This window comes from Lepisosteus platostomus, chromosome 5 (assembly GCF_059453375.1).
Source record: "Lepisosteus platostomus isolate fLepPlt1 chromosome 5, fLepPlt1.hap1, whole genome shotgun sequence".
Lineage (NCBI taxonomy): Eukaryota > Metazoa > Chordata > Actinopteri > Semionotiformes > Lepisosteidae > Lepisosteus > Lepisosteus platostomus.
In genome coordinates this window covers 14,969,360-14,983,103 of record NC_142615.1, presented here as the reverse complement: position 1 = coordinate 14,983,103, position 13,744 = coordinate 14,969,360, and the positions used below count along the sequence as shown (strand labels likewise).

The 13,744-nt window shown below is 45.2% G+C and overlaps 7 non-coding genes across 7 annotated transcripts; 5 read left to right on the top strand and 2 right to left on the bottom strand.

Annotated features, from left to right (window-relative positions):
* The first annotated feature begins 1,918 nt into the window (after positions 1–1,918).
* Positions 1,919–1,992, top strand: trnat-agu (transfer RNA threonine (anticodon AGU)). The gene has a single exon. It is a non-coding gene; the product is annotated as a tRNA-Thr (tRNA).
* Positions 1,993–4,761: 2,769 nt separating this feature from the next.
* trnat-agu (transfer RNA threonine (anticodon AGU)) lies at positions 4,762–4,835 on the top strand. The gene has a single exon. It is a non-coding gene; the product is annotated as a tRNA-Thr (tRNA).
* A 679-nt stretch (positions 4,836–5,514) lies between these two features.
* On the top strand, positions 5,515–5,588 carry trnat-agu (transfer RNA threonine (anticodon AGU)). Its single transcript has one exon. It is a non-coding gene; the product is annotated as a tRNA-Thr (tRNA).
* Positions 5,589–8,357: 2,769 nt separating this feature from the next.
* Positions 8,358–8,431, top strand: trnat-agu (transfer RNA threonine (anticodon AGU)). Its single transcript has one exon. It is a non-coding gene; the product is annotated as a tRNA-Thr (tRNA).
* Positions 8,432–9,436: 1,005 nt separating this feature from the next.
* Positions 9,437–9,518, bottom strand: trnal-aag (transfer RNA leucine (anticodon AAG)). The gene has a single exon. It is a non-coding gene; the product is annotated as a tRNA-Leu (tRNA).
* A 1,678-nt stretch (positions 9,519–11,196) lies between these two features.
* Positions 11,197–11,270, top strand: trnat-agu (transfer RNA threonine (anticodon AGU)). Its single transcript has one exon. It is a non-coding gene; the product is annotated as a tRNA-Thr (tRNA).
* A 1,005-nt stretch (positions 11,271–12,275) lies between these two features.
* Positions 12,276–12,357, bottom strand: trnal-aag (transfer RNA leucine (anticodon AAG)). The gene has a single exon. It is a non-coding gene; the product is annotated as a tRNA-Leu (tRNA).
* Between the last annotated feature and the right edge of the window lie 1,387 nt (positions 12,358–13,744).

The window sequence follows — 13,744 nt, the reverse complement described above, 5'->3', positions numbered from 1 at the left end:
ACAGAAGCAGCACGCCAGCACAGCCAACATTAAAACGGAGGGCACACTACGATTTGCATTGACACAAAAGTGATCTGGGCAGACATCGTTCCCTGCATAACGCAAAAAGTGACAAAGCGCTTTTGGGTTGAGAGGACGCAAGAAGGTTTTTGTTTTGTGCCTTGATGTCAAGCTGAGAAAGTATCTTTAAACACTTTGCTTAGTTTCTCGAGAGACTGCCAAAAAGCAGTTCCCTCCCTTTCGTCTGAAGCCAGCTGAAAGGGGGTCTCGACAGAAGCACCTGGCAGCGGTGGGATTTGAACCCACGCGCCCGAAGAGACTGGAGCCTTAATCCAGCGAATTAGACCGCTCGGCCACGCTACCCGCTGTGCACTGTCTCTTTGTCTCATTACTTGCCCGGAGGAAGCCGGGTGGGTTTTGCTCTTGTCGCCCGAATTAGTGGCGTTATGACCGTGGAACCGACTGCACCTGCTTTTTCTGAGACGCTTCCCCTCTCATGGTGAGATCTCTACTTCTTTAACACCTCTTGATAAAAATCTTCTTTTGAGCAGGTTTCAGACCTCTGCGTACAGCATCCTTGATGTCATTTTATTTTTACAGCAGCCGCATCCGGAAAGTTGTGTCTTTTACGTTTTATTTGAACAACAAAACTACATACAATACAAACAAGAGCACATATAACGTATCAAGAAAATCGTCAGGGGCACATGCTATAATACAATGACACTTTATGAAAAATGATTACACAAAGTAAAGATAAGGTCTGCACAGCTTGTTCTTACATTTCGAAAGAGTCCGTAAATACCCCTTTACGTCTATTTTGAACTGTTCAAATGTAGGACTCTTCCCAGACCATTTCACTTTATACCACATTCCTAAACGAGGATGCTTCTCCTGTTTTAGAACTATTTTGGGCGGTATGGCTTATACAGCACACCCACAGTATTCTAATGGTGGACTGCAGATCTGTGCTATAGTTCAGTCGAATTCAAAGGATCCAGCAATCGTACTGGATTTGTCTGGGATTCTGAAATGTCTCTTGCAAAAGTATTTGGGTTTGCTTGAACCTTTGATAAAAAAAAGTGATCTGATCTGAGACTACCCAGCTTACAATCTCTGAGGTAGTTGTCACTAAACTCGGACGTGATGTGGCACACATGTGCCGTGTGCCTTTACTTTTGTAAAAAACTGGTATCGGGAAAAGTTTCTTAATATTTCTTTTGATTAGCATGCAAGAAAGTGTGATCATTACCTATGGAATTTCCCGCCAGCGTGGAGCTTGAATTCACAACCTTGAGACTCAGTGTTCAACAGTCACAGAAGAGGTCAGCCTGGTCTTCAGTTTGCCAACGATAAGCTCCGGCAGTGCTCCTCTGTAAAGCAGATTGTTCGGATCGGTTATGTGGGACGGCACTTCGATACTAAGATCGTTTGCAGCACACGCATGGTTTCCCCCTTCACGCAAAAAACATAGACGAAGGAAACTCTCTTGTCTTGGGCTGCTGACTCCCGGATTTAAAGCGCTCTGGGTGCCAGCTATGTCTCTAACAAGCACACTATAAAGACAGGAATTACACTTTGCTCACGTCACGCATGGAATGGCGAGGCTACTTGTTCCAATATTATCTAGTCTCACCTCATATGGTGCCGATTCCTGGTTTTCATTTAAGAAAGAGCACTGCAAACACCGCAAACAGTGCAAAACGTGTGATGAAAGAAGTCTTTTCCCCCCTTTGTCTAAAGCGGAACACAGCGGAGTGACAGATAAAAGCCATTTCTCATCCTTTCTCTTAGTGGTGGAACTATCGCATGTAAATGAGGCAACTTGCAAGGCGAGCAGGCTCGGTGCACACCGAACGCAGATGTCTCAGAGCAGTAGAGACGTGTCCAAGTGGCTGTCAAAGGACAGCACTTCGCCGGCGCCGTGGCTTAGTTGGCTAAAGCGCCTGTCTAGTAAACAGGAGATCCTGGGTTCGATTCCCAGCGGTGCCTTTCTTCCTGTCTTACTGTACAGAATTTATCCTTATGGGCAAATCCCATGCCTTTTAATTCAGGTGAATGCAAGTGTCCGTTTCCTTTCTGGAACAACTTGTTTTGAAAGAAATCTATACAGCTTGCGAAAGATGAAACACAAATCTTGCTTATCAGTGAAGAAGAGGTACTCCCAGCAGGCCAGCTAATACCAGCAAAGTTTTTTTTCACCCTAACCCAGAGAATGGAGAAAAGCGAGGCGCCTGTGGCTCTGCAGTGTAATCAGTTCGCGAGTTTGGCGGTTAGCTGAAAGAGTGGTAAATGGAGCTCGCCCCAGCCCGTCCTTATTCGTTTAAAGAGGATAAAAAATTAACTTCGCCGCCATTACTACCAGCTTTAAAAGACTGCCATGGGCACGGAAAAAAACACACTACAGATGACTTTTCTGGAGCCGAAGCAGAGATTCCTTTACGAACCAACTGATAAAGCTCAGCCAGTGAATACTGTTAACAGAATGTGAAAGCACGATCAACTTTGTAACTGCAACCACAGGAAAAACAGCAAGAAGCAGGCTCCATTCCCCATTTAAATCTGTCGTGCGAGGCATGCTTTTTGCACGCATGAAGTAAATCCCACGATTGCTTTTGAACTTGGACAAAGTACTTCCAAAGGAGCGCTATGCGCAAAGATTTAACAAGCTCAACCCCCGCCGACGATTTGGTGTGAAGAAGCAGAACATTCAAGTTTCACAGACAGAAGCAGCACGCCAGCACAGCCAACATTAAAACGGAGGGCACACTACGATTTGCATTGACACAAAAGTGATCTGGGCAGACATCGTTCCCTGCATAACGCAAAAAGTGACAAAGCGCTTTTGGGTTGAGAGGACGCAAGAAGGTTTTTGTTTTGTGCCTTGATGTCAAGCTGAGAAAGTATCTTTAAACACTTTGCTTAGTTTCTCGAGAGACTGCCAAAAAGCAGTTCCCTCCCTTTCGTCTGAAGCCAGCTGAAAGGGGGTCTCGACAGAAGCACCTGGCAGCGGTGGGATTTGAACCCACGCGCCCGAAGAGACTGGAGCCTTAATCCAGCGAATTAGACCGCTCGGCCACGCTACCCGCTGTGCACTGTCTCTTTGTCTCATTACTTGCCCGGAGGAAGCCGGGTGGGTTTTGCTCTTGTCGCCCGAATTAGTGGCGTTATGACCGTGGAACCGACTGCACCTGCTTTTTCTGAGATGCTTCCCCTCTCATGGCGAGATCTCTACTTCTTTAACACCTCTTGATAAAAATCTTCTTTTGAGCAGGTTTCAGACCTCTGCGTACAGCATCCTTGATGTCATTTTATTTTTACAGCAGCCGCATCCGGAAAGTTGTGTCTTTTACGTTTTATTTGAACAACAAAACTACATACAATACAAACAAGAGCACATATAACGTATCAAGAAAATCGTCAGGGGCACATGCTATAATACAATGACACTTTATGAAAAATGATTACACAAAGTAAAGATAAGGTCTGCACAGCTTGTTCTTACATTTCGAAAGAGTCCGTAAATACCCCTTTACGTCTATTTTGAACTGTTCAAATGTAGGACTCTTCCCAGACCATTTCACTTTATACCACATTCCTAAACGAGGATGCTTCTCCTGTTTTAGAACTATTTTGGGCGGTATGGCTTATACAGCACACCCACAGTATTCTAATGGTGGACTGCAGATCTGTGCTATAGTTCAGTCGAATTCAAAGGATCCAGCAATCGTACTGGATTTGTCTGGGATTCTGAAATGTCTCTTGCAAAAGTATTTGGGTTTGCTTGAACCTTTGATAAAAAAAAGTGATCTGATCTGAGACTACCCAGCTTACAATCTCTGAGGTAGTTGTCACTAAACTCGGACGTGATGTGGCACACATGTGCCGTGTGCCTTTACTTTTGTAAAAAACTGGTATCGGGAAAAGTTTCTTAATATTTCTTTTGATTAGCATGCAAGAAAATGTGATCATTACCTATGGAATTTCCCGCCAGCGTGGAGCTTGAATTCACAACCTTGAGACTCAGTGTTCAAGAGTCACAGAAGAGGTCAGCCTGGTCTTCAGTTTGCCAACGATAAGCTCCGGCAGTGCTCCTCTGTAAAGCAGATTGTTTGGATCGGTTATGTGGGACGGCACTTCGATACTAAGATCGTTTGCAGCACACGCATGGTTTCCCCCTTCACGCAAAAAACATAGACGAAGGAAACTCTCTTGTCTTGGGCTGCTGACTCCCGGATTTAAAGCGCTCTGGGTGCCAGCTATGTCTCTAACAAGCACACTATAAAGACAGGAATTACACTTTGCTCACGTCACGCATGGAATGGCGAGGCTACTTGTTCCAATATTATCTAGTCTCACCTCATATGGTGCCGATTCCTGGTTTTCATTTAAGAAAGAGCACTGCAAACACCGTAAACAGTGCAAAACGTGTGATGAAAGAAGTCTTTTCCCCCCTTTGTCTAAAGCGGAACACAGCGGAGTCATGCCGAGGGTTGTGAGATCAAGATTTCAGTGGAGCACTGTCGTCTACGTCTTTAGCTACATGAGTTGGACATCCTCTTGTACAGGGAAAGCAGATTGAGATCCTCTGACATGAAAAGTGACAGATAAAAGCCATTTCTCATCCTTTCTCTTAGTGGTGGAACTATCGCATGTAAATGAGGCAACTTGCAAGGCGAGCAGGCTCGGTGCACACCGAACGCAGATGTCTCAGAGCAGTAGAGACGTGTCCAAGTGGCTGTCAAAGGACAGCACTTTGCCGGCGCCGTGGCTTAGTTGGCTAAAGCGCCTGTCTAGTAAACAGGAGATCCTGGGTCCGATTCCCAGCGGTGCCTGTCTTACTGTACAGAATTTATCCTTATGGGCAAATCCCATGCCTTTTAATTCAGGTGAATGCAAGTGTCCGTTTCCTTTCTGGAACAACTTGTTTTGAAAGAAATCTATACAGCTTGCGAAAGATGAAACACAAATCTTGCTTATCAGTGAAGAAGAGGTACTCCCAGCAGGGCAGCTAATACCAGCAAAAAATTTTTTTCACCCTAACCCAGAGAATGGAGAAAAGCGAGGCGCCTGTGGCTCTGCAGTGTAATCAGTTCGCGAGTTCGGCAGTTAGCTGAAAGAGTGGTAAATGGAGCTCGCCCCAGCCCGTCCTTATTCTTTTAAAGAGGATAAAAAATTAACTTCGCCGCCATTACTACCGCCATTACTTGTTCCAATATTATCTAGTCTCACCTCATATGGTGCCGATTCCTGGTTTTCATTTAAGAAAGAGCACTGCAAACACCGCAAACAGTGCAAAACGTGTGATGAAAGAAGTCTTTTCCCCCCTTTGTCTAAAGCGGAACACAGCGGAGTGACAGATAAAAGCCATTTCTCATCCTTTCTCTTAGTGGTGGAACTATCGCATGTAAATGAGGCAACTTGCAAGGCGAGCAGGCTCGGTGCACACCGAACGCAGATGTCTCAGAGCAGTAGAGACGTGTCCAAGTGGCTGTCAAAGGACAGCACTTCGCCGGCGCCGTGGCTTAGTTGGCTAAAGCGCCTGTCTAGTAAACAGGAGATCCTGGGTTCGATTCCCAGCGGTGCCTTTCTTCCTGTCTTACTGTACAGAATTTATCCTTATGGGCAAATCCCATGCCTTTTAATTCAGGTGAATGCAAGTGTCCGTTTCCTTTCTGGAACAACTTGTTTTGAAAGAAATCTATACAGCTTGCGAAAGATGAAACACAAATCTTGCTTATCAGTGAAGAAGAGGTACTCCCAGCAGGCCAGCTAATACCAGCAAAGTTTTTTTTCACCCTAACCCAGAGAATGGAGAAAAGCGAGGCGCCTGTGGCTCTGCAGTGTAATCAGTTCGCGAGTTTGGCGGTTAGCTGAAAGAGTGGTAAATGGAGCTCGCCCCAGCCCGTCCTTATTCGTTTAAAGAGGATAAAAAATTAACTTCGCCGCCATTACTACCAGCTTTAAAAGACTGCCATGGGCACGGAAAAAAACACACTACAGATGACTTTTCTGGAGCCGAAGCAGAGATTCCTTTACGAACCAACTGATAAAGCTCAGCCAGTGAATACTGTTAACAGAATGTGAAAGCACGATCAACTTTGTAACTGCAACCACAGGAAAAACAGCAAGAAGCAGGCTCCATTCCCCATTTAAATCTGTCGTGCGAGGCATGCTTTTTGCACGCATGAAGTAAATCCCACGATTGCTTTTGAACTTGGACAAAGTACTTCCAAAGGAGCGCTATGCGCAAAGATTTAACAAGCTCAACCCCCGCCGACGATTTGGTGTGAAGAAGCAGAACATTCAAGTTTCACAGACAGAAGCAGCACGCCAGCACAGCCAACATTAAAACGGAGGGCACACTACGATTTGCATTGACACAAAAGTGATCTGGGCAGACATCGTTCCCTGCATAACGCAAAAAGTGACAAAGCGCTTTTGGGTTGAGAGGACGCAAGAAGGTTTTTGTTTTGTGCCTTGATGTCAAGCTGAGAAAGTATCTTTAAACACTTTGCTTAGTTTCTCGAGAGACTGCCAAAAAGCAGTTCCCTCCCTTTCGTCTGAAGCCAGCTGAAAGGGGGTCTCGACAGAAGCACCTGGCAGCGGTGGGATTTGAACCCACGCGCCCGAAGAGACTGGAGCCTTAATCCAGCGAATTAGACCGCTCGGCCACGCTACCCGCTGTGCACTGTCTCTTTGTCTCATTACTTGCCCGGAGGAAGCCGGGTGGGTTTTGCTCTTGTCGCCCGAATTAGTGGCGTTATGACCGTGGAACCGACTGCACCTGCTTTTTCTGAGATGCTTCCCCTCTCATGGCGAGATCTCTACTTCTTTAACACCTCTTGATAAAAATCTTCTTTTGAGCAGGTTTCAGACCTCTGCGTACAGCATCCTTGATGTCATTTTATTTTTACAGCAGCCGCATCCGGAAAGTTGTGTCTTTTACGTTTTATTTGAACAACAAAACTACATACAATACAAACAAGAGCACATATAACGTATCAAGAAAATCGTCAGGGGCACATGCTATAATACAATGACACTTTATGAAAAATGATTACACAAAGTAAAGATAAGGTCTGCACAGCTTGTTCTTACATTTCGAAAGAGTCCGTAAATACCCCTTTACGTCTATTTTGAACTGTTCAAATGTAGGACTCTTCCCAGACCATTTCACTTTATACCACATTCCTAAACGAGGATGCTTCTCCTGTTTTAGAACTATTTTGGGCGGTATGGCTTATACAGCACACCCACAGTATTCTAATGGTGGACTGCAGATCTGTGCTATAGTTCAGTCGAATTCAAAGGATCCAGCAATCGTACTGGATTTGTCTGGGATTCTGAAATGTCTCTTGCAAAAGTATTTGGGTTTGCTTGAACCTTTGATAAAAAAAAGTGATCTGATCTGAGACTACCCAGCTTACAATCTCTGAGGTAGTTGTCACTAAACTCGGACGTGATGTGGCACACATGTGCCGTGTGCCTTTACTTTTGTAAAAAACTGGTATCGGGAAAAGTTTCTTAATATTTCTTTTGATTAGCATGCAAGAAAATGTGATCATTACCTATGGAATTTCCCGCCAGCGTGGAGCTTGAATTCACAACCTTGAGACTCAGTGTTCAAGAGTCACAGAAGAGGTCAGCCTGGTCTTCAGTTTGCCAACGATAAGCTCCGGCAGTGCTCCTCTGTAAAGCAGATTGTTTGGATCGGTTATGTGGGACGGCACTTCGATACTAAGATCGTTTGCAGCACACGCATGGTTTCCCCCTTCACGCAAAAAACATAGACGAAGGAAACTCTCTTGTCTTGGGCTGCTGACTCCCGGATTTAAAGCGCTCTGGGTGCCAGCTATGTCTCTAACAAGCACACTATAAAGACAGGAATTACACTTTGCTCACGTCACGCATGGAATGGCGAGGCTACTTGTTCCAATATTATCTAGTCTCACCTCATATGGTGCCGATTCCTGGTTTTCATTTAAGAAAGAGCACTGCAAACACCGTAAACAGTGCAAAACGTGTGATGAAAGAAGTCTTTTCCCCCCTTTGTCTAAAGCGGAACACAGCGGAGTCATGCCGAGGGTTGTGAGATCAAGATTTCAGTGGAGCACTGTCGTCTACGTCTTTAGCTACATGAGTTGGACATCCTCTTGTACAGGGAAAGCAGATTGAGATCCTCTGACATGAAAAGTGACAGATAAAAGCCATTTCTCATCCTTTCTCTTAGTGGTGGAACTATCGCATGTAAATGAGGCAACTTGCAAGGCGAGCAGGCTCGGTGCACACCGAACGCAGATGTCTCAGAGCAGTAGAGACGTGTCCAAGTGGCTGTCAAAGGACAGCACTTTGCCGGCGCCGTGGCTTAGTTGGCTAAAGCGCCTGTCTAGTAAACAGGAGATCCTGGGTCCGATTCCCAGCGGTGCCTGTCTTACTGTACAGAATTTATCCTTATGGGCAAATCCCATGCCTTTTAATTCAGGTGAATGCAAGTGTCCGTTTCCTTTCTGGAACAACTTGTTTTGAAAGAAATCTATACAGCTTGCGAAAGATGAAACACAAATCTTGCTTATCAGTGAAGAAGAGGTACTCCCAGCAGGGCAGCTAATACCAGCAAAAAATTTTTTTCACCCTAACCCAGAGAATGGAGAAAAGCGAGGCGCCTGTGGCTCTGCAGTGTAATCAGTTCGCGAGTTCGGCAGTTAGCTGAAAGAGTGGTAAATGGAGCTCGCCCCAGCCCGTCCTTATTCTTTTAAAGAGGATAAAAAATTAACTTCGCCGCCATTACTACCAGCTTTAAAAGACTGCCATGGGCACGGAAAAAAACACACTACAGATGACTTTTCTGGAACCGAAGCAGAGATTCCTTTACGAACCAACTGATAAAGCTCAGCCAGTGAATACTGTTAACAGAATGTGAAAGCACGATCAACTTTGTAACTGCAACCACAGGAAAAACAGCAAGAAGCAGGCTCCATTCCCCATTTAAATCTGTCGTGCGAGGCATGCTTTTTGCACGCATGAAGTAAATCCCACGATTGCTTTTGAACTTGGACAAAGTACTTCCAAAGGAGCGCTATGCGCAAAGATTTAACAAGCTCAACCCCCGCCGACGATTTGGTGTGAAGAAGCAGAACATTCAAGTTTCACAGACAGAAGCAGCACGCCAGCACAGCCAACATTAAAACGGAGGGCACACTACGATTTGCATTGACACAAAAGTGATCTGGGCAGACATCGTTCCCTGCATAACGCAAAAAGTGACAAAGCGCTTTTGGGTTGAGAGGACGCAAGAAGGTTTTTGTTTTGTGCCTTGATGTCAAGCTGAGAAAGTATCTTTAAACACTTTGCTTAGTTTCTCGAGAGACTGCCAAAAAGCAGTTCCCTCCCTTTCGTCTGAAGCCAGCTGAAAGGGGGTCTCGACAGAAGCACCTGGCAGCGGTGGGATTTGAACCCACGCCCCCGAAGAGACTGGAGCCTTAATCCAGCGCCTTAGACCGCTCGGCCACGCTACCCGCTGTGCACTGTCTCTTTGTCTCATTACTTGCCCGGAGGAAGCCGGGTGGGTTTTGCTCTTGTCGCCCGAATTAGTGGCGTTATGACCGTGGAACCGACTGCACCTGCTTTTTCTGAGATGCTTCCCCTCTCATGGCGAGATCTCTACTTCTTTAACACCTCTTGATAAAGATCTTCTGTTGAGCAGGTTTCAGACCTCTGCGTACAGCACCCTTGATGTCATTTTATTTTTACAGCAGCCGCATCCGGAAAGTTGTGTCTTTTACGTTTTATTTGAACAACAAAACTACATACAATACAAACAAGAGCACATATAACGTATCAAGAAAATCGTCAGGGGCACATGCTATAATACAATGACACTTTATGAAAAATGATTACACAAAGTAAATAAAGATAAGGTCCGCACAGCTTGTTCTTACATTTCGAAAGAGTCCGTAAATACCCCTTTACGCCTATTTTGAACTGTTCAAATGTAGGACTCTTCCCAGACCATTTCACTTTATACCACATTCCTAAACGAGGATGCTTCTCCTGTTTTAGAACTATTTTGGGCGGTATGGCTTATACAGCACACCCACAGTATTCTAATGGTGGACTGCAGATCTGTGCTATAGTTCAGTCGAATTCAAAGGATCCAGCAATCGTACTGGATTTGTCTGGGATTCTGAAATGTCTCTTGCAAAAGTATTTGGGTTTGCTTGAACCTTTGATAAAAAAAGTGATCTGATCTGAGACTACCCAGCTTACAATCTCTGAGGTAGTTGTCACTAAACTCGGACGTGATGTGGCACACATGTGCCGTGTGCCTTTACTTTTGTAAAAAACTGGTATCGGGAAAAGTTTCTTAATATTTCTTTTGATTAGCATGCAAGAAAATGTGATCATTACCTATGGAATTTCCCGCCAGCGTGGAGCTTGAATTCACAACCTTGAGACTCAGTGTTCAAGAGTCACAGAAGAGGTCAGCCTGGTCTTCAGTTTGCCAACGATAAGCTCCGGCAGTGCTCCTCTGTAAAGCAGATTGTTTGGATCGGTTATGTGGGACGGCACTTCGATACTAAGATCGTTTGCAGCACACGCATGGTTTCCCCCTTCACGCAAAAAACATAGACGAAGGAAACTCTCTTGTCTTGGGCTGCTGACTCCCGGATTTAAAGCGCTCTGGGTGCCAGCTATGTCTCTAACAAGCACACTATAAAGACAGGAATTACACTTTGCTCACGTCACGCATGGAATGGCGAGGCTACTTGTTCCAATATTATCTAGTCTCACCTCATATGGTGCCGATTCCTGGTTTTCATTTAAGAAAGAGCACTGCAAACACCGTAAACAGTGCAAAACGTGTGATGAAAGAAGTCTTTTCCCCCCTTTGTCTAAAGCGGAACACAGCGGAGTCATGCCGAGGGTTGTGAGATCAAGATTTCAGTGGAGCACTGTCGTCTACGTCTTTAGCTACATGAGTTGGACATCCTCTTGTACAGGGAAAGCAGATTGAGATCCTCTGACATGAAAAGTGACAGATAAAAGCCATTTCTCATCCTTTCTCTTAGTGGTGGAACTATCGCATGTAAATGAGGCAACTTGCAAGGCGAGCAGGCTCGGTGCACACCGAACGCAGATGTCTCAGAGCAGTAGAGACGTGTCCAAGTGGCTGTCAAAGGACAGCACTTTGCCGGCGCCGTGGCTTAGTTGGCTAAAGCGCCTGTCTAGTAAACAGGAGATCCTGGGTCCGATTCCCAGCGGTGCCTGTCTTACTGTACAGAATTTATCCTTATGGGCAAATCCCATGCCTTTTAATTCAGGTGAATGCAAGTGTCCGTTTCCTTTCTGGAACAACTTGTTTTGAAAGAAATCTATACAGCTTGCGAAAGATGAAACACAAATCTTGCTTATCAGTGAAGAAGAGGTACTCCCAGCAGGGCAGCTAATACCAGCAAAAAATTTTTTTCACCCTAACCCAGAGAATGGAGAAAAGCGAGGCGCCTGTGGCTCTGCAGTGTAATCAGTTCGCGAGTTCGGCAGTTAGCTGAAAGAGTGGTAAATGGAGCTCGCCCCAGCCCGTCCTTATTCTTTTAAAGAGGATAAAAAATTAACTTCGCCGCCATTACTACCAGCTTTAAAAGACTGCCATGGGCACGGAAAAAAACACACTACAGATGACTTTTCTGGAACCGAAGCAGAGATTCCTTTACGAACCAACTGATAAAGCTCAGCCAGTGAATACTGTTAACAGAATGTGAAAGCACGATCAACTTTGTAACTGCAACCACAGGAAAAACAGCAAGAAGCAGGCTCCATTCCCCATTTAAATCTGTCGTGCGAGGCATGCTTTTTGCACGCATGAAGTAAATCCCACGATTGCTTTTGAACTTGGACAAAGTACTTCCAAAGGAGCGCTATGCGCAAAGATTTAACAAGCTCAACCCCCGCCGACGATTTGGTGTGAAGAAGCAGAACATTCAAGTTTCACAGACAGAAGCAGCACGCCAGCACAGCCAACATTAAAACGGAGGGCACACTACGATTTGCATTGACACAAAAGTGATCTGGGCAGACATCGTTCCCTGCATAACGCAAAAAGTGACAAAGCGCTTTTGGGTTGAGAGGACGCAAGAAGGTTTTTGTTTTGTGCCTTGATGTCAAGCTGAGAAAGTATCTTTAAACACTTTGCTTAGTTTCTCGAGAGACTGCCAAAAAGCAGTTCCCTCCCTTTCGTCTGAAGCCAGCTGAAAGGGGGTCTCGACAGAAGCACCTGGCAGCGGTGGGATTTGAACCCACGCCCCCGAAGAGACTGGAGCCTTAATCCAGCGCCTTAGACCGCTCGGCCACGCTACCCGCTGTGCACTGTCTCTTTGTCTCATTACTTGCCCGGAGGAAGCCGGGTGGGTTTTGCTCTTGTCGCCCGAATTAGTGGCGTTATGACCGTGGAACCGACTGCACCTGCTTTTTCTGAGATGCTTCCCCTCTCATGGCGAGATCTCTACTTCTTTAACACCTCTTGATAAAGATCTTCTGTTGAGCAGGTTTCAGACCTCTGCGTACAGCACCCTTGATGTCATTTTATTTTTACAGCAGCCGCATCCGGAAAGTTGTGTCTTTTACGTTTTATTTGAACAACAAAACTACATACAATACAAACAAGAGCACATATAACGTATCAAGAAAATCGTCAGGGGCACATGCTATAATACAATGACACTTTATGAAAAATGATTACACAAAGTAAATAAAGATAAGGTCCGCACAGCTTGTTCTTACATTTCGAAAGAGTCCGTAAATACCCCTTTACGCCTATTTTGAACTGTTCAAATGTAGGACTCTTCCCAGACCATTTCACTTTATACCACATTCCTAAACGAGGATGCTTCTCCTGTTTTAGAACTATTTTGGGCGGTATGGCTTATACAGCACACCCACAGTATTCTAATGGTGGACTGCAGATCTGTGCTATAGTTCAGTCGAATTCAAAGGATCCAGCAATCGTACTGGATTTGTCTGGGATTCTGAAATGTCTCTTGCAAAAGTATTTGGGTTTGCTTGAACCTTTGATAAAAAAAGTGATCTGATCTGAGACTACCCAGCTTACAATCTCTGAGGTAGTTGTCACTAAACTCGGACGTGATGTGGCACACATGTGCCGTGTGCCTTTACTTTTGTAAAAAACTGGTATCGGGAAAAGTTTCTTAATATTTCTTTTGATTAGCATGCAAGAAAATGTGATCATTACCTATGGAATTTCCCGCCAGCGTGGAGCTTGAATTCACAACCTTGAGACTCAGTGTTCAAGAGTCACAGAAGAGGTCAGCCTGGTCTTCAGTTTGCCAACGATAAGCTCCGGCAGTGCTCCTCTGTAAAGCAGATTGTTTGGATCGGTTATGTGGGACGGCACTTCGATACTAAGATCGTTTGCAGCACACGCATGGTTTCCCCCTTCACGCAAAAAACATAGACGAAGGAAACTCTCTTGTCTTGGGCTGCTGACTCCCGGATTTAAAGCGCTCTGGGTGCCAGCTATGTCTCTAACAAGCACACTATAAAGACAGGAATTACACTTTGCTCACGTCACGCATGGAATGGCGAGGCTACTTGTTCCAATATTATCTAGTCTCACCTCATATGGTGCCGATTCCTGGTTTTCATTTAAGAAAGAGCACTGCAAACACCGTAAACAGTGCAAAACGTGTGATGAAAGAAGTCTTTTCCCCCCTTTGTCTAAAGCGGA